Here is an 18,852-nt window from a genome sequence, read left to right as displayed (position 1 = left end):
TCAAATGCACTTTCACTGTTGTTAGCATATGTAAATAAAATGTATCATTTTCTCCTAATCTGTTAAAATAGCATACTTCCACCTATTGTAAATCACTGAAACTAGAGCTAATAAAAAAATGCATTTCCATATTCTTTTTTCTCACCTCCAAATTAGTAAGTTTTGACTTTTGAAGTTCAGGAAACATTCTAAAATATTTTTGTTGGCCAGTTTAAGTGGCAAGAAACATAGTCCAGCCCTCTCAGAGAAATTGGCAGATTTTTTTAAGTTTAATAATACCCCAGACTTCTTTAGCCTAATTCTATGGGAAACGCACAAAGCATTTGTCAGAGGAAAGTTGATAGCTTTAGATTTGATGGTAAAGAAGAAGAGAGAAAAAGAGATTGATTTGCTCTTGGGACAGATTTCTAGCTTAGAAAAAATTCATAAAAACTTATGAAGTAATGATACGAATACTGACAGCCAGGCTCCTGCTAAAACTGCCAGAAGTGGAGAAACCCCAGATTGTGACAATCAATAGCAACTACAGCAAGTTAGCAAATGACAGGTAGAGAGTCTCCTTTGTTACCCAACAGCACTCTGCCATCCATGCAGATATTGTCATTGATGGGATTTGAACCTCAGATCCCAACACTGCAAGGCAGCAGTGCTACCTGTTGATCTGCCGCCTTAGAGACTTCCTGAAGTGAAGATTAGTACACCCAATTTTTACTCCTATTGACCATAATAGGAGTCAAAAGCAGTCCATCCAGTTTCATAGTTTGTTTTTGTTTTTTAATCGGTGGATGGGGGGTGGACTCCTGACGCTACTCCAATAATCTCTTAACATTATTCCCAGACTACTGAATCTCTACCAACTCTGGGGTTGAAATGGCCAAAGATGATGATTTTGTCACCTGTGTTTCCGTGTTTGTAGAGCTTGTCCTTTTCTATGGGATCTGCTCGGAGGGTTGGAGCATAAACACTGAAAATTGTGGCCTACTGACTATTTTGCAGTGGGGGGTACAGAGAGATAATGCGGTCACAGTGACCTGTTAGCAGGTCTTCAAGCTTGGAGGCAATGTAGTTCTTGTTCATAAACCTCACCACAAAGGTTTCTGGCTTGCCTGACCAGTAAAGGGCACAGCCTGCATTCTGTTCTCTGCGGCTGCCATTCCCTGAAAAGCAGGTCTCACTGAGAGCTGCAATGTCAATATTCAACCTCAATAGTTCATGGGCAGCTAAAGCCGAGCAGCACTCCTGGTGGATACTGTCAGCTGATCTGAGCATAGATCTGATGTTGCAGCATGTAAGTGCTATATTTGGATGCCATGTCGCATTTGCAGAGCCCCTGGTACCAAGTGTAATGGACCCTCCCCCCCTTGCAAAAAAAAGTAACCCCATTTTGGAAATTCCAGCCTTAGACCTCCCTCACACAGACGTTTTTGTGCAGCATTTATTTCAGTGGGGCTGTTCACACAAGTGTCAAAATGCAGCGTCAAAATTCTGTGCTTTGACAGTGATGCATGTTCTATCTTTGGCCATTTTCAGCCATGCGTTGTCCATTGTTTAACTGTACATCGATTTCCGGGGAGGTAGGGCCTCGAAATATAAGCCCTACCCCAAAAATAAGCGCTAGCTACACTACATGAAAAAAAAAAGCAATCCAGCAATCTCTTGTTGGAGGCAGGGTTCTCAAACCTCGCTGCCAGCAATATATGACCTGTTATTGCACGGGAAGCCTGGAGCAGCGCCAGAGACCAGCCGCAGGGACCCGGGCGGCACCTGCTAAGTGAGTATTGCTTTTTTTTCAGCTTCTTTGGCTCCGTTTTCAGCTGTGTTATGTCAGTTTATGATGTGGGGTGCATGTAAGCTGTGCGGAGTACATCAGGACTTAAAAATTTTTGGGGCATAGGGAGGGAATGTGAAAAACAGTAATTCCATCATGGCTGTACTTATTTTGTTCTTCTTGAATTCACTGCATGACATAAATGACATTTTAACTTTATTTGCTGGTGAGTATGATTACAGTGATACCAAATATATGTAATATCTTTTGGTTTTACTATTTTTGCTCTATAAATGAATTTTTCGGCACCTTATTTAGGCTGGTTTGACACAGCCGGGATTCTGTATGAATATGAACCCCATTGTTTTAAATGTGGTCATACACATGGGCGTTTTTTTGGTGCAATGTGAAAAAAAAATAAACGTCAGGCCCTATCTTTGGGCGAGCCCTCATATCGCATCACCCATTATTTTCAATTGGGTCGGCAGCATTATACTGCAGGCTATGTGCATATGAATGTGATGCAAAGTCTTCGTATTAAAAACAAGGTGAGACACTCCGCTTACATCCACGGTGGAGGATTTCTGCTTACCCGAAGTGATGCGAGGCAATTTTGATATAAAAAGGCCTTGAATCCATTGGGAAATCCCATATTGGCGAGCTCAATATTGGGGCGCGTTTCACGGCCTTATATTGCACTCGCCCATGAGTACTCAGCCTTAGGCTAATTTCACATGTACAAATGCGATTTTGCCACATAAAAATCGTGGCAAAAATCGCATCTATATTCACTATGATTTGTGTGCCTCAGCGATACTTTTTGTGGAGAATAATCTCACATCGCATCGCTGACGGCCACAGGTTTTTTTTATCGCAATAGTCAATAGAACTTTCTGATGTTAAAATCACATTGCTTCGCAGCGCATGTTTGTTGCTTTGCAATGTAATAAAAAGAAGCGTCCATGGGAATACGTGGGAGAATTGCACATCGCAGAAAGATAGAGCATGCCAACATTTCTTATCCTCCGAACATGGCATAAGTGAAAACATTGCATATGGGAATAAAACCATTGTAAATCATTGGTTTCATATTCTGCTTTTTTACTTACTATCATAGCTGGTGGAAATCGCACAACCACCCTTAGGCCTCGGTCACACGGGCATTTTTTCCCGCGATTTGCGCATGCAATCTGCGCATATTTAGAACCATTGCTTTAATGCGATAAATTATAGGACACAAGGAAGCGTAGATCGCGCCTACCTGCGATCTGCAATTCCTTGTGTTCTATATATGCGCGCAATGGGGCCGGCGGCAGCAGCGCCAACCCTATTGAGAACATATACTACAAAAATCATTCTCCTCTGCCACAGCTGTAACAGCTATGGCAGAGAGAAATGATGTTCGCAATACAGCCGGCTCCATTGAAAGCAATGGGCTGCGGGCGAGCGCGGGATGAATTTTCGGGAAGGGCTTAAAAATATAAGCCCTTCCCTGAAAATCATCCAAAAATGTGTAAAAATAAAAAATATATATATACTCACCTTGTCCCTGCAGCCAGAGTTCAGCCGCGGCCGGCCGGCAGTTCTCCTGAACTGCTCTGTGTAGTATTCAGCAGGCGGGGATTTAAAATCTCCGCCTGCTGAATGGCCTACCTCTGATTGGTCACAGCCCTCACCAATCAGAGGCAGCTCATGAATTCATGAATGGGTGAGTGAGTGCTGCCTCTGTTTGGCTCAGCGCAGGGAACAATCAGGGGCAGCTCTCAGCTGTCATTCAATAGCTGAGAGCTGCCCCTGATTGGTCCTTGCGCTGAGTGAGTGAATGGGTGAGTGAGAGCTGCCTCTGATTGGTGAGGGCTGTGACCAATCAGAGGTAGCCCATTCAGCAGGCGGGGATTTTAAATCCCCGCCTGCTGAATACTACACAGAGCAGTTCAGGAGAACTGCCGGCCGCGGCTGAACTCCGGCTACAGGGACGAGGTGAGTATATATATTTTTTTTATTTTTACACATTTTTGGATGATTTTCAGGGAAGGGCTTATATTTTTAAGCCCTTCCCGAAAATTCATCCCGCGCTCACCGCCAGCCCATTGCTTTCAATGGAGCTGGCTGTATTGCCGGCTCCATTGAATTGCAATGGGTTGGACAGCGCTCCTTTGATCGGGGCCTTTTCACCGAAAACGCTGCCAGCTGCAGATTTTTCGGCGAATCGTCGACCCTGGTCACGCGATTTGCGTATGCGCATCCGTCATGCGATCCGCAAATCGCGGCCAAAAACGCCCGTCTGACCGAGGCCTCAGAGAGCCATATTTATCATACAGCACTGTCTGAGGGCTTGTTTTTTGCGGGATAAGCAGTTTTCATTGGTACCATTTTGAGATACAGACAAAATTTTTGATCATTTTTTATTGTCTTTTCTGGACACAATCAGTTAAAAAACACTACAATTTAAACTTTTGTTTCTTAGCCATTCACCATGTAGTATAAGTGATCTGTTATCCTTATTCTGAGGGCAGTATAATTGCAGTAATACTAAATTTCTATATATATATTTTTTTCATTTCTACTACTTTTACCCATTAAAAATATTTTTTTTCACAGAACCAAGCTGTATGATGGCTTGTTTTTTCCAGTATATGGCTCGGGTCACCTGCGCAGAAGATCCACAAATCAAGCCGCCCATAGAGATACATGGACCATCTGCAAATGCATTAAAGCATTTGAATTTGATTTGTGGACCTTTTGGTCTGGAAAACAATTTGCAGCCTGCTGTATTTCACTGTGGATCCCACATGGGTAGATTCCATTGAAGTCAATGGAAGCCGTCTGATCCGCTGCCTGTCTGCAGCTGACACTGCAGACAAGCTGTGGATCCCAATGGAAAGCAGGAGTTTGAAAAAGAAAATTCCTATTGTGCATTTTCACCATCAAGCATGCCTGCACACACCCACCGTGAGGATGAAAGAAGATCCAGTCAGGACACAGAAGACCATCACGGGATCCGCACAGGTAAAATAATGTCCTTGGCCTCAGGCAGGGTAAGATGCCGCTGCAGTGAAGTCGTCTCCTTCCTCTCCAAGTCCCGTAGATGCCACTAACTGTATTTACAGCAAAATCTAAAGGTTTAAATCGCCTGGATCAGAGCTAAGCTCTATTCTGGCAGATGCAGTAACATTGCAGCCATCATATACAGCCAGGATACCGCTTTGGTTACTGGGGGCTGAGCTTCTGGGCCCCTCGGTACCCAATGCCATACATGTGTGGCAAAATACAGGAACTACTGACCTGCTACATCATACATGTACGCTGCACATTAGGAAGGGGTTAAAAACACTAAAATCCTAAGTTGGAAAGAAGACATAACTAAAATTATCAACCAATATAAATACATGGCAGCCAATCCAAAAATGAGCTGTAAGCAGTTGCAAAAGATGTTTAAACATAAGGGCAGATTTACACAAACGTATTTAAAAATCTTACGTGCAATACACAGGGCAGAGAACTCATTGTTTCCAATGGGTACATACTCATTTTCACTTTTGCACACGTTTCGCACACACAAAAAGCCACTATAAGTATGCTCTATTTTGGTGTGCAAATGCCCAAAGAGTCCAAAAGGGGGGAAGGGGGGGGGGTATCAATGTGCACAGAAACCCACATAATTGTACAATTTTCAACGATGATTAATTAGGCTTAATAGTCTTTTAACTCGGGGCACAGCTGTATTTGTGTAAAATACACAAATACACACGTAAGAGCGTGAGGATCATGGTGCAAAAACATTTTGCTATCATGTGCGTTCTGCTCGTACGCTCATATGAGGCTGTTCTAAGGCACCAAATTAATTTCAAATATATAAGGTACTAGCTGATATAACAGGCTTCGCCCGAGGTAATTTGATATATGTGTTTATATGTTGTTCGCACGAAAAGATTTATGAAGTCAAGGTTACTTTAGAGTAACCAAGGAATAAAATATGTATTCATACAGAGGATCGTTACATTCTTCTCAGGCTGCATGTACCAATGTCCCTCTGCAGAATGTGCCACCCTTCCCACTCTCCTCATATAGGACCTAAAGAATGCTCGCTTCACATTTCACACTTATACGACACCGGGAAGTTACATTACATAAGAGTGCACTTACTTTTGCAATTAGCAATTAGCATTGTATAAGCAAGTTGTGACCCCTTTAGATTTCCCATTTAGGACCCTAAGAATGGTTGTGCTAAATTTCATGTTTGTAGGATACCGGGAAGTTAGAGAATTAGATTAGGTACATTACACAGGATGCCAATACTTTTGCACTTAACATTGAATAATCAAGTTGTGACCCCTGTACTTTTCCTATGTAGGACCAAAAGAATGCTTGTGCCAAATTTCATGCTTGTACAACACTGGGATGTTAGAGAATTAGATTAGGTACATTACAGAGGGGTGCTAATACTTTTGCACTTAGCATGGAATAATCGATTTGTGACTCCCTTACTTTTCCTATTTAGGACCAAAAGAATGCTTGTGACGAATTTCATGTTTGTACGTCACAGCAAAATTACATTACATAGGGGGGCCAATACTTTTGCACTTAGCATTGAATAATCAAGTTGTGACCACTTTACTTTTCCTATTTAGGACCTGAAAAATACGCATGCCATATTTCATGTTTGTACGAAATCAGGAAGTTCGAGAATTAGTGGTGAGTAGAGATGAGCGAGCACCAAAATGCTCGGGTGCTCATTGCTAGAGAGCTTGTTTTGAGTAACAAACTCCATTGAAGTCAATGGGAGACTAAAGCGTTTTTCAAAGTGACCCATGCTCCGCATAGAGGAGGTTGTGTGAATCACCTAAAAATATCAGAAAGTGATGGAAACACCACAGAAACGGATAGGGGACAGCAGGGGCAGCATGCATGGATGCATCTGAGACTTCCAGGGTGTGCGCTGGAACATCTTAACTAAGCACCACATTAGTTGCAACGAAGGACAATCACCACCTGCGGGTGACACCATTGCCTCTTCTCCTGTGTTACATGCTGGCATTGCTGTCCAATCCCCCGCACGATCCTGCATCCACAGCGCAGCGTTCAGCTGTTCTCATGCTACACGTTCGCTTGATAGCCACACCACCCTCATGTCTATTTATAACTCTGCATTGGATGAGGAGGAACCAGCGACAGAAACTGCACAGGGTTGGCAGGATGTGGCAGCGACCCCCTTTGAAATTGTGGGCAATATCCCACTATGCTGATGAGAATTGATGATAAATTAACGTATGATCAGAAGTCCAATCCAATGCCACCTCCGTCACAATATTGCGTGGAGCCACAGACGTTCCCAAAAGGGGACTCAGATGCCAGTACTTCTACCCATCTCCACAATTCAGCAACGCATTCTAAAAGCAAAGATTGGTTTGAAGCAGGAGGTGTCGCAAAAGTAGCCACCACAGGTCTACAGTGACCATGTGAAAGTCTCATTAAATCATTTACGCTTCTTTTGATTGGTCTAAACCAGTGTCTCAGATAACTGTAGTAACACGAGAGCAAATAAATGTCAACCAGCGCTGATCCCCAGACCCCAAAATTGTCAGGAGCCACAAACGTGGCCATAAAGTGGACTCAGAGGCTAGTACTTCTAACCATCTGCACAATTCAGCAAAACATTCTAAAACCAAAGATTTGTTTTAAGCAGGAGGTGTCACAAAAGTTGCCACCACAGGTATACAGTAAAACTGTCAATGTTTAATGAAATCAGTTACGCTTCCTTTGCTTCCTTTGTGTCCAGTGGGACACATGAAGAAATTTGAGTGGCCAAAGCAGGACAATTCATTCGGTCTAGGTGTCAGATAGCTGGACACTGCGCTGGGAAACATTTGTGGAATCTGTGCGCGTATGATGCTGGAACCAGCACGTTTGCTGAACTGTAGTGCTGAACCTTTTCAAAATTGGGGGCGAGAACCTGAAGGCATCCCTCAGAAAGAAGTGTTTTGACAGAGGATGGAGGCAGCCCTAGTAAAAAAAAAATGTTTTAAAAGAGCCTATGGGGCCCTCTGAAGAATTGGCTGTTCAGCATGCTGACATGCAGATTTAGGAGGAGGAGGAGAAGTAGGATCAGAGAAGGATAGACCAAGCTACTTCTATCAACGGGACACACACTTGGGCCTATTATGCAGATGCTTTCAGCAAAAAAACAAATAAGGGAATGAAAAATGAGAGGAGTTCTGTTAGTTCCTATATAGTCTGTGTACACCAGTAGCAGTATGCTGTATATAACTGGTAACAGTATGCAGTATACAGCCGGGATACTTGTGAATGCTATGTGCGCACTACTGGTCCCAGGCAGCCAAACTGCTGATGCACAAAAGTGGAGTAGTAGTCCTATAAAAGAGTGTTGGGTTCCAATTATTCCAATCCAATGCCACCTCCGTCACAAAATTTCATAAGCCACAAACGTGGGAATAAGGGGGACTAAGATACCAGTACTTATACACATCTCCACAATTCAACAACCCGTTCTACAAACAAACTTTTTTTTAGCCAGAGTGCAGGTGAACCCCTGAAACATTTGTTTACCAAGAATATAGGTGAACCCTTGAAAGATTTGTGTACCAAGACTACATAGGCGAACCCCTGAAACATTTGTTGACCAAGAGTTTAGGGGAACCCTTGAAACATTTGCATACCAAGACTATAGGTGAACCCCTGACAAATTTGTTGACCAAGCGTATAGGCGAACCCCAGAAATAATTTATTTACCAAGAGTACAGGCGAACCCCAGAAAAGTTTATTTACTACAAGTATAGGCGAACCCCGGGAACATTTGTGTACCAAGAGTATAGGTGAACCCCTGAAACATTTGTATACCAAGAGTATAGGCGAACCCCTGAAACATTTGTATACCAAGAGTATAGGCGAACCCCTGAAACACTTGTGTTCCAAGAGTATAGGCAAACCCCTGAAACATTTGTTGACCAAGAGTTTAGGCGAACCCTTAAAACATTTGTGTACCAAGACTATAGGCGAACCCCTGACAAATTTGATGACCAAGCGTATAGGCGAACCCCAGGAACAATTGATTTACCAAGAGTATAGGCGAACCACTGAAAAATTGGTGTACTAAAAGTATCGACGAATTCATGTATTTCTCTTTTTATATTTTTCCTTGTGATATCTGTCACATTTTACACCATATACAATTTATACTGAAATTTTAACACTGCTATCCAATAGATTTGTGCTTGAGAAAGGAGCATTTTTGGCTCTGCAACGTGTTGCACTCAGTAGAATATTCACTTTCTTTAGTACTAAGGTTTCATTGTTTCATCTCCATTTATTGACTGTACATAAAGGTCCTGCTCAGATGTAAAGCTTCTTCTTCTTTTAATTAGTTTGGTACTTTGGTGTTTCTTGGGTAACACATTTCCCTTTTTGCCCTATCATCCAAAATGATCCCTTCACCATCTTTTTCCATTTGAACTGTGACCGTATCATGGAATTGTATCTAGAGTAAAGAATCTGTCAGATTGTTGCATCCCCTTTGACTGAACAGAAACTGCTAACTTCTGTTTGCTGGAATCTTCCTCTTATATCCCTTCCTGAGGACCAAAAAAGGACGGCGGTTGCTTTGCCTGTTACAGGATGGACTAACCATCCCTGGTGGCAGGTAAATCTGACCTCCAGAGTTAATAAGGTTTTTGAATTTAAGGATGAAGATGGCAGATGGTACAATAAGCCACTTGCAATATTAGAAATGGGAAATATACCTACAGATAAGATGCAGATCAGCTTCTCTATCCTTGATAAAGTCAAAATAGTACAATCCAGAGCTGGCGTGGTAAGGAGGAACCCTCCTGTTCTTCTCCGGGAACTGCATAATTAATTCTTCTTGGGCCTATGCCGAAAGGTTTTCAGATGGTGACCTTGACCAATGTAAAGAATTGCAGGGGTACTACAAGGAGGGGGGAGAAATACGCGGACCTTGGCAGGTTCCGGACTATGAACAACCTGTAGTGCAGGACCATGCCCATGGTGAACAGCCGCAGTCAAAGTGCAGCTCTAAGGCCTACTATGCAGCCCTCACAGATAATAGGACCCCTTCATGGTGCTTATTCCCGGATACAGTCCTACTAGCTTATATTGCAGACGCTTTCATACAAGGAGCACAGATTAAATTGCCAGAAGGCGTTTATGCAGTGTGTGGCAGTAAAGCTTACAGGTGGATCCCACATGGAGCTGGAGGTACATGTACCTTAGCAAAGTTGGAACCAGCCACCTGGGTATGGACAAATGATGAATTTCCTTATCAACATGTCCCATCACACATGTTTTACAAGCGTGATATACCGGAACAAAAGTACACTTTGCACACACACACTGCGCCTGGAAGGCGGGAGCAGTTCTGTGAGTAACAATAGGTATGATTTTTAACTCATTGAGGAACACTCATATGATAGAAGCTCTAGGACAGGGGTTCCCAACCACCGAGCCGCGGACCGGGGCCGGGCCGTTAGGTGGTTAGCGCCGGTCCGCGGCACCACTGGAACTTTTCTTCTAAACACAAGGCCCGCAGCCTTGTGTTATGTGGCCCGCGGCCGACGCTGCTCACCACTGAAGCGATTACCAGCGGGGGCGCCGCAGCTTCCCGCTGGTAATCGCGCTGATCCCGGCGCACACTGACGTCAGTGTGCAGCTAGGATTCTCCTCCCCGAGTCCCCTACTCATTAGTTCTGCAGGAGAGGACTCGGGGAGGAAGAGTGCCGGGCTGCACACTGATGTCAGGGCAAGCAGAGAGGGAGCGACGCTGACAGCAGGGAGGAGGTAAGTATATGGGTTGGGGAGCTGTTTATTTCTGGGGGGGGGCTGCTTACTATTGGGGGGCTGCTAATTACTAGGGGGGGCTGGTTATTACTGAGGGGTGGGGGCTGCCTGTTGCTAGGGGGGGGCTGCTTACTACTGGGGGGCTGCCTGTTACTGTGGGGGCTACTTATTACTGGGGGGGCTGCCTGTTACTGGGGGGGGGGGGGCTGCCTGTTACTGGGGGGGGGGTGCCTGTTACTGGGAGGGAGGGGCTGCCTGTTACTGGGGGGGCTGCTTACAACTGGGGGCGGCTTCTTATTACTGGGGGGTGCTGCTTACAACTGGGGGGGGGGCTGCTTACAACTGGGGGGGTGCTTACTACTGGGGGTCTGCTTACTACTGGGGGGGCTGCTTATACTGAGGGGGTTTGCTTACAACTGGGGGGGCTGCTTATTACTGGGCGGGCTGCTTACAACTGGGGGGGCTGCTTATTACTGGGGTGGGCTGCTTATTACTGGGGGGGCTGCTTATTACTAGAGGGGCTGCTTATTACTGAGGGGTGGGGGCTGCCTATTACTGGGGGGGATGCCTATTACTGGGGGGGCTGCTTATTACTGGTGGGGGGGCTGCTTATTACTGGGGGGCTGCTTATTACAGGGGGAGGGGCTGCTAATTACTGGGGGGGCTGTCTATTACTGGAGGGGAGATAAATTATATGCTGCCCTATGTGTGTGCTGGGGGGGGAGATAAATTATATGCTGCCCTATATGTGTGCTGGGGGGGGGGGGATAAATTATATGCTGCCCTATGTGTGTGCTGAGGGGGGCCGGGGAATAGATTATATACTGCCCTATGTGTGTGCTGCCAGGCGGGGGGATATATTATACAGCCCTATGTGTGTACTGCCAGTACATTCTAAATGTCATAATTAGAGATGAGCGAACGTGTTCTTAAAGAGTACTTACGCACCCGGACACCGGCTTTTCCGAGGACTTCAGTGTCCGCGTGTAAAGGTGCGGGGGGCGCCGGGGGGCGGGGAGAGGCGCGGCGGCGCGGGCGGCAGCAGCGGGGAACAGGGGGGGAGCCCTCTTTCTCTCCCTCTCCCCCCCACTCCCCGCCGCACCCCCCCCCCCCCGCGCTGCCACGGCGACCCCCGAACTTTTTTCGCCCGAGCACAGAATTGCTCGCAAAGTTCGGTGTTCGGGCGAAAAGGGGCGGGGCCGAACACGTTCGCTCATCTCTAGTCATAATTGAATAAGTATGCACTAAACTCCAACCCCCTTCATAACCCCACCCCATATAACCAAAGCCCCGCCCATGTCCCGCCCAACCCTGCCGGGCCTTGTAAAAATGTTCTTGCTTGAAGCTGGTCCCTGGTGCCAAAAAGGTTGGGGACCACTGCTCTAGGAGATGCCTTTGATAACATCACTGATACGTTATTTGATATACTTGGGGTCCAAAATGAATATACTAAGCAATTAATTCTGGTCGCCAATCAACACACAGTGGTTCTAGACTATCTCACCGCTTCGCAAGGATGGTTATGCCAAATAGTATGACCATCCTGTTGTCACTACATTAATCCATCAGGAATAGAGATGAGCGAGTATACTCGGTAAAGGCAATTGCTCAAGCGAGCATTGCCTTTATCGAGTACCTGCCCGCTCAAGATGAAACATTCGGGTACGGGCGACGGTCCTCCTGCTGACAGCCGCTACTCACCGCTCCCCCGCGCCGGCACCCGAACGTTTCATCTCGAGCGGGCAGGTACTCGATAAAGGCAATGCTCGCTCGAGCAATTGCCTTTACCGAGTATACTCGCTCATCTCTAATCAGGAACATTGCAGTGATGTTCTTGTTGCGCTGCATGTTCCTGGGATCATGTTAGCTCTGTTTTCCATAAGGCTGTTTGGGAACTTGGATTTCATAAATTAAAAAAAGTTTTTCCCCCTGCTTGTTATTTAGATCTAGGTTTTAATGGTGTTTGAGCACCCGCGTTGACCCTGGTGCCCTTTGATGTAGTGTTGCTATGTGCAATTAAATACAGACCTCATACAGCCTGTCAACATGGATGCAGGGTAATAGGAGGGAAAAGATAGAATGTCTGTCTGAGAGCTGGATGGACCAAGGCAGACATCCATGTTACTTTATTAAAAGACATTTCATTTTGGGGGGCAGTGGCCCAATGCTCTGCCCCTTTTTTGCATGACACATCTAAACCCTTAACGTTAGTATTGAGTGTTAGCTTAAGGGCTTATTCAGACTACCGTATATGTGCCATGGATTAACGCTGGACAATATACAGTGTCTCTCTCTGTAGGGGGAGGATGCTTGAAGTGCCAGGAGCTGTCTTCTGAGCTCCCGCCCCCTATCTGCCTCCTCTCCACCCCTCTGCACTATTTGCAATGGGAGTAGTAGGGTCAGGGGTGGGCTAAGTCCCGGGAATTAGCTCCACCCCATCCCGCATCCCCTCATTGTTAATAGGACAGATGGGCGTAGAGGCCATGGAGAGTTGTCGGAGAGGTGTCGGGAGCTCAGAGCACTGCTCCAGGCTCTTGCAGCATCCTCCCCCTGCTGAGAGGGACGCTGTATATCGGCTGGTGTTAATACGTGGCCCATATACAGTCGTCTGAATAAGCCCTAACATACAGCATGTGTGGCTAACATGATTACAGACACCAAGTCCACTCACACACACAATTTTGTATTTTGTAGCTTTTAATTGGTTTTTACAAATGGTGCATTTTCTCTCTTCTCTCTTAGATTCCTGGCCACTGGGAATTTGTATGCTTCGTTGCATCTGTTTTTTTTGGTGGGCAAATCCATCATTAGTGGAGTGGTCCAGGCTACCTGCGACGTTATCTGGCAGCGTCTGGTGCCTGTAGTCATGGCGCCGCCCTCCACGCAAGGTTGGCCTGACATTGCAGAAGGGCTTATGGGTGCTGCCAACTTTCCAAATTGTTTCGGTGCCATGGATGGCAAGCATATACGTGTTAGAAAGCCACCCAACTCTGGCTCACGGTACTTCAATTATCCCCTTTTCTTTTCTGTTGTACTGTTGGCAGTGGCTGATACACAATATTGCTTCTGCCTTGTGGAAATTGGTGCGTTTTGTAGTGCTGCGGATGCACGGATTTTCTCCACTTCCATTATATGTGGGAGGCTGATGGCCGGCCAACTATCTCTGCCGGAGCCCAGGAACCTTTCTGGTATGCCTGGCGCTGAGGCCCCATTTGTCCTAGTGGCGGATGAGGGCTTTGGCCTGGCCAATCATGTAATGTGTCCCTTTGCTGGCAGAGACATAGACCCCAGGAGGCAGGTGTTTAATTACCACCTGACACATGCCCGGCGTTATGTTGAGTGCACTTTTGGGATACTAGCCAACCGATTGAGAATGTTTCACAGTGCCATTCAACTGGCTGCAGACAATGTGCAGGCAGTAATTCGCGCCTGCGTGGTTCTACATCATTTCTGCCAGCGACATAATATGGTTTTGCATGCTGAAGCCAACTGCTTTCAATCAGGTAGTAGTGGATGAGCGTGCACAGCATGGTAGACCAACACATTCTGCAATCCAAACAAGGAACATTTTTGCAGACTACTTCCAGACACTCAGGGAGCAGTGACGTGGCAGCTGAACCATGTGCAAGGAGGCAGACACTAGCTGGTCTCTCAAAAGCATATATATATATATATATATATTTTTTTTTTAGGCATGGCTGTGCCCTTTGTTGCTTTTAGTTAGGGACCCTTTGGCACATTTTTTTAGTTAGGGACTTGCAAGCAAACGAGGATCCTTGACGCTGGGTTGCGAGCTTGTACCATCTTGCACACCTACCACATGTTGATAGAATTTAAGAACCTTGCTGAAGGTTGCAAGTTCAATCCCCACATGATTCAGGTAGCCAGCTCAATGTTGACTCAGCCTTCCATCCTTCCGAGGTCGGTGAAATGAGAACCCAGCTTGGTGGGGGGTAATAAATAATGATAAACTGAAAGCGCTGCAGAATAAGCTGGCGCTATACAAATGACAAGATTTATTTTTTACATGGAATGCAGAAAAGTGAAACATGCCAGAACGCATCACCTCTAGAAAAAGAGCACAACATTGTCCAACATGGACGGAGCAAAACTCAACTTTTGGTGCAGATGATGGACCAGGAGCCTAAGACGGGAACACAGGGCCCCATGGACATCCCAACAGTCAGTGCCTAGACGTAGGCATGGACAGATCCACTGGAGCTGGCATTTCTTCGGCGGAGCTGGCAGCTGGTTGGGGTGACCCACGATCCGGCTGGGCAAAATGATGCTACCCCCAACAAATCACATTGGTGATTCTATTGCGGAGATGCGTCACAGCCATCTGCCTTGCCTCCAAGTGCATTTGGCATTGACGCATCTCCACAAAGAACCACCGAATGCGTTCTCCGGGGGGGGGGGGGGGGGGGAGGGGGCATCTGGCCAGGCTGTGAGGGACAAACAAAAGGAACATATTAGATTACGGATAAATAAAAGCCTAAACAGCTTGAGCCAATACAACAATACAGCTTATGTATACGTTGACCTTAAACGAGTGATACTGCTGGAGTCACATTTAGCTGTCACATGTACACACTGCGTGACATCTAACCGTTGGGTATGCTTAATGTTGCAACTACTGCACAGTAGGGTAGTGTGTGGTCTGGCAAAATGTACACAAAATGATAAGGTTATGTTATTGTATCTTCTTGGGGCCCGTGCCTCCAGTACAAAGATTATAATTTTTGACAAGAACTTTAAGATGTTTATGTGCAGACTTTTCATGACCGCTCATATACCACAAGCCTTTTGTAGTTAATGTGTGTGTAAGGCATTACAAAGATTTGTTTTGCTTACTTGACATGGCATGTACGCAAGGCAGATTATAAATGCTCAGTTACTTGCATGATAAAGCAGCACATAACAGTTCACAATACAATAATAGGATCACCCAGATAGGTATACCTTTTTGCAAAAGGAGAGCTACCTTAAGGCACATCCTGCGGCGTTATGCATGTCCTCCAAACATTGTAAACATCACAATATGCATCATTACAATCTGTAACAAACACAATTGTGTGCCCTATCATGAGGCAAATGATGGGCCACACAGTAATGTTTAGTGCAGATGTGAAGGATGCATGTTGTGATGATACACATGTTTGTAGGACCATGACTAGGTACAACGGAGTCGTCGCTGTGACCTATTACCCCCACCCCTTTTTAACCCCCGCTTATCTAAAATAAACACTGACAACTTCTTTTTGGATTAATTTTATGGCCACAGCAGCCAATTTATTATAACTATAATAATATAACATGAATAACACTTTTTAAAACCCTATTCCTAAACTATTATGGAGAGATCCTTGGAGTTCCCAACAAAACTATCTGTCGCCTCACCAACCAAGGAAAAATAGGTGTCACTGTCTCCCGTCTCCTAAAACCTGACTCGGGAGACCCTATTTTCCAAACCACGCCTCCCGTCTCCAATCACCTGACTCAGGAGACTCACCCTTTCACCTCGAGTCACCAACCTCCCGACCCCGAGGCTATCTAGCCATACCCCGGCTAGCAACAACAACAACTTTAGCAGGTAACCCCCTGCCAAACCAAAAGGCAAGAGACCCACCTACAACTTAAACCTAACCGGAGGGGGGAGGAGGTAACTCTACTACCCCTGCCTCCCCCCACCCCCTTGTATATTGACTCCAAGGACCCCTCCCTAACCACCACAGCCAGCACGGCTTGAACCCTCAAGCCTGCGCCGCCCTCCACAAAACCAAAGCGCGCTCCACTCCCTCCTGCACTGCCTCTAACCACAAATCCAAACCTATTTCATTTAAATGAACCCCATCCTGTCTCCAATAATTCCCCGTGCCAGCCTCCAAATCTATATGTCGCACCACTACCCCCCCCTCCCCCGTTCCTTCCCACAAAGCGAGAAACCTCTCTATGAGGCCTTAGTCAGACGGGCGTTTTTTCGCGCGATTTGCGGATCGCATGACGATCAGCGCTGAGCCAATCAGGGGGCAGGTCTAACTCACACCCCCTTCACACCCACTGCAGGCCGGCCGCGCGGAACTCGGGCTGCCGGGAGCAGGTGAGTATGTATATATTTTGTATTTTAACACTTTTCTGGATGAATTGCAGGGAAGGGCTTATATATTTAAGCCCTTCCCGACAATTCATCCCGCGCACGCCGGCAGCCCATTGCTTTCAATGGAGTCGGCTGTATTCAATGGGCAAACATCGTTCTTCTCTGCCACAGCTGTTACAGCTGTGGCAGAGAAGAATGATTTGTCTTCTATATGTTCTCAATGGGGTCGGCGCTGCTGCCGCCGGCCCCATTGAGCGCATATAGTGAAGAGAACAGGAATCGCAGATCGCAGATAGGTGCAATCTGCGATTTCTGTTCTATAATTCATCGGACGAGCGCATAAAAACTGCCCCCCCTCGTGTTGTAGCAAAGGGCCCGATCTCTCACCGACTAACCTAATATAATTTTTCCACGCCTCCACAGGGCAAATTAATGCCCCATGAACCTTTCCTATCCTGACCAACTGTCCCCGCCCTGCCTGATCTGTTTTTGATCGCCGAATAGACAACTCCAGATGATCATCGACTTTTCTTACGTCAGCCATCTGTAAACCACCCCCAATCAATCTACTGGGTGAAACTAACTCCCCTACCCTCAATGCCCCAAAAAAGGCTAATGAAAATGCTAACTTAAATAATAAACTTTCGAACAATCCACCACAAATGCTGTCCAGCGCCACCCCAATCTTCTCTAATAAATCAAAAGAAACTGGCCTACGTGAATCGGCCCTTTCCTTTCCCTTCTTAAAACCCTTTAATGCTTGCTTAACTACAAAGTTCTTAGTAATGTCCCCCAAACCCCTTAATTTGCAACCAAACGCCACCCCTGCCATGAAACGATTAACCCACGACACCGAAACATTATCCTGCTCTACCTTCCCCAACCAACTCAACAACGCCCCCACTCTATCCTCCTCCGACTCTCCTGACCTAATATGTCCTAACCAGCCTTCCCACTCCTGCCATGCTGCAGTATACGCAGCTCTAGTACCCCGAGCCAGTGACCTCTCAATCAGGTGCCCCACTGCTCTCTTACCACACTCCAGAGATGAGAGGGGCACGTCCTCCCCTGCTCCTCCGCATCCGGTGCCAGGGTCCTGAATCGCTCCCACTGAAACCAAGAAAGAGCATCCGCAATTGAATTTTTAATCCCTGGTACGTGCACCGCCACTATCCAAATGTTTAGTTTTAAGCCCTCCAAAACCAAGTGGCGTAACAAATTCACCACTGGAGGAGAGGAGGCAGTCAGGGAATTAATCACCTGAACCACCCCCATATTGTCGCAATGGAACCTCACCTTCATATTCCGAAGGCGAGTGCCCCAAAGCGCAATGGCCACCACTATTGGAAACAATTCCAACAGCACAAGATTCTTTATCAAACCCTCCTCCTTCCATTTTTCCGGCCATTCCCCAGCGCACCATTGCCCTTGGCAATATGCACCAAATCCTGCGCTTCCTGCCGCATCCGTGAAAAGTTCATAATCCACGTTCTCACTCACTTCAGAAATAATTATGGACCTACCATTATATTTCTTTAAAAACGACGCCCACACTGCCAAATCCCCTTTTACATTCCTCCCCAATCTGATGTAATGATGCGGGGCACGAACTCCCGCTGCTGAAGAAGCCATTCTGCGGCAAAAAATTCGACCCATAGGCATTATCCTGCAAGCGAAATTCAGCTTGCCCATTAATGACTGGAGCCCTTTTAGCGTAATTTTCTGCAAACCCCGGGCTCTTTCCACCTCATTTTTAAATCTTTTAACTTGTCCTCCGGTAACTGGCACTCCATTGCCTCTGTGTCTATTAAAATACCTAAAAACTGAAGGGAAGTCGTAGGTCCCTCCGTCTTACCAGGGGCCAACGGCACCCCAAAACGCTCAGCTACCCACTGTAATGTACCCAGCAAAGTCGCACACACTGGCGACTCCCCTGGTCCAATGCACAAAAAATCATCAAGGTAGTGAATTACCGACTGTAACTCAGCCGTGTCCTTAACTACCCATTCAATAAATGTGCTGAAAGCTTCGAAGTATGCACACGAGATTGAGCATCCCATGGGCAAACACCTATCAGCAAAGTACTGTCCTTCCCAAAAACAGCCCAGTAAGCGAATGCTCTCCGGGGCCACCGGCAAAAGGCGAAAAGCTGACTCAATGTCAGCCTTTGCTAGCA

The 18,852-nt window shown here is 46.2% G+C and overlaps 1 protein-coding gene across 1 annotated transcript in view; it reads right to left on the bottom strand.

The window, feature by feature from the left end:
- Window positions 1-18,852, bottom strand: part of LOC136573434 (vomeronasal type-2 receptor 26-like) — a 92,765-nt gene that overhangs the window by 73,693 nt on the left and 220 nt on the right. The window lies entirely within an intron of this gene.

Source organism: Eleutherodactylus coqui, chromosome 7 (assembly GCF_035609145.1).
Source record: "Eleutherodactylus coqui strain aEleCoq1 chromosome 7, aEleCoq1.hap1, whole genome shotgun sequence".
NCBI classification, from domain to species: Eukaryota; Metazoa; Chordata; class Amphibia; order Anura; family Eleutherodactylidae; genus Eleutherodactylus; species Eleutherodactylus coqui.
Note: the sequence above shows the minus strand (reverse complement) of the source record. Positions and strands in the feature narration are given on the sequence as shown.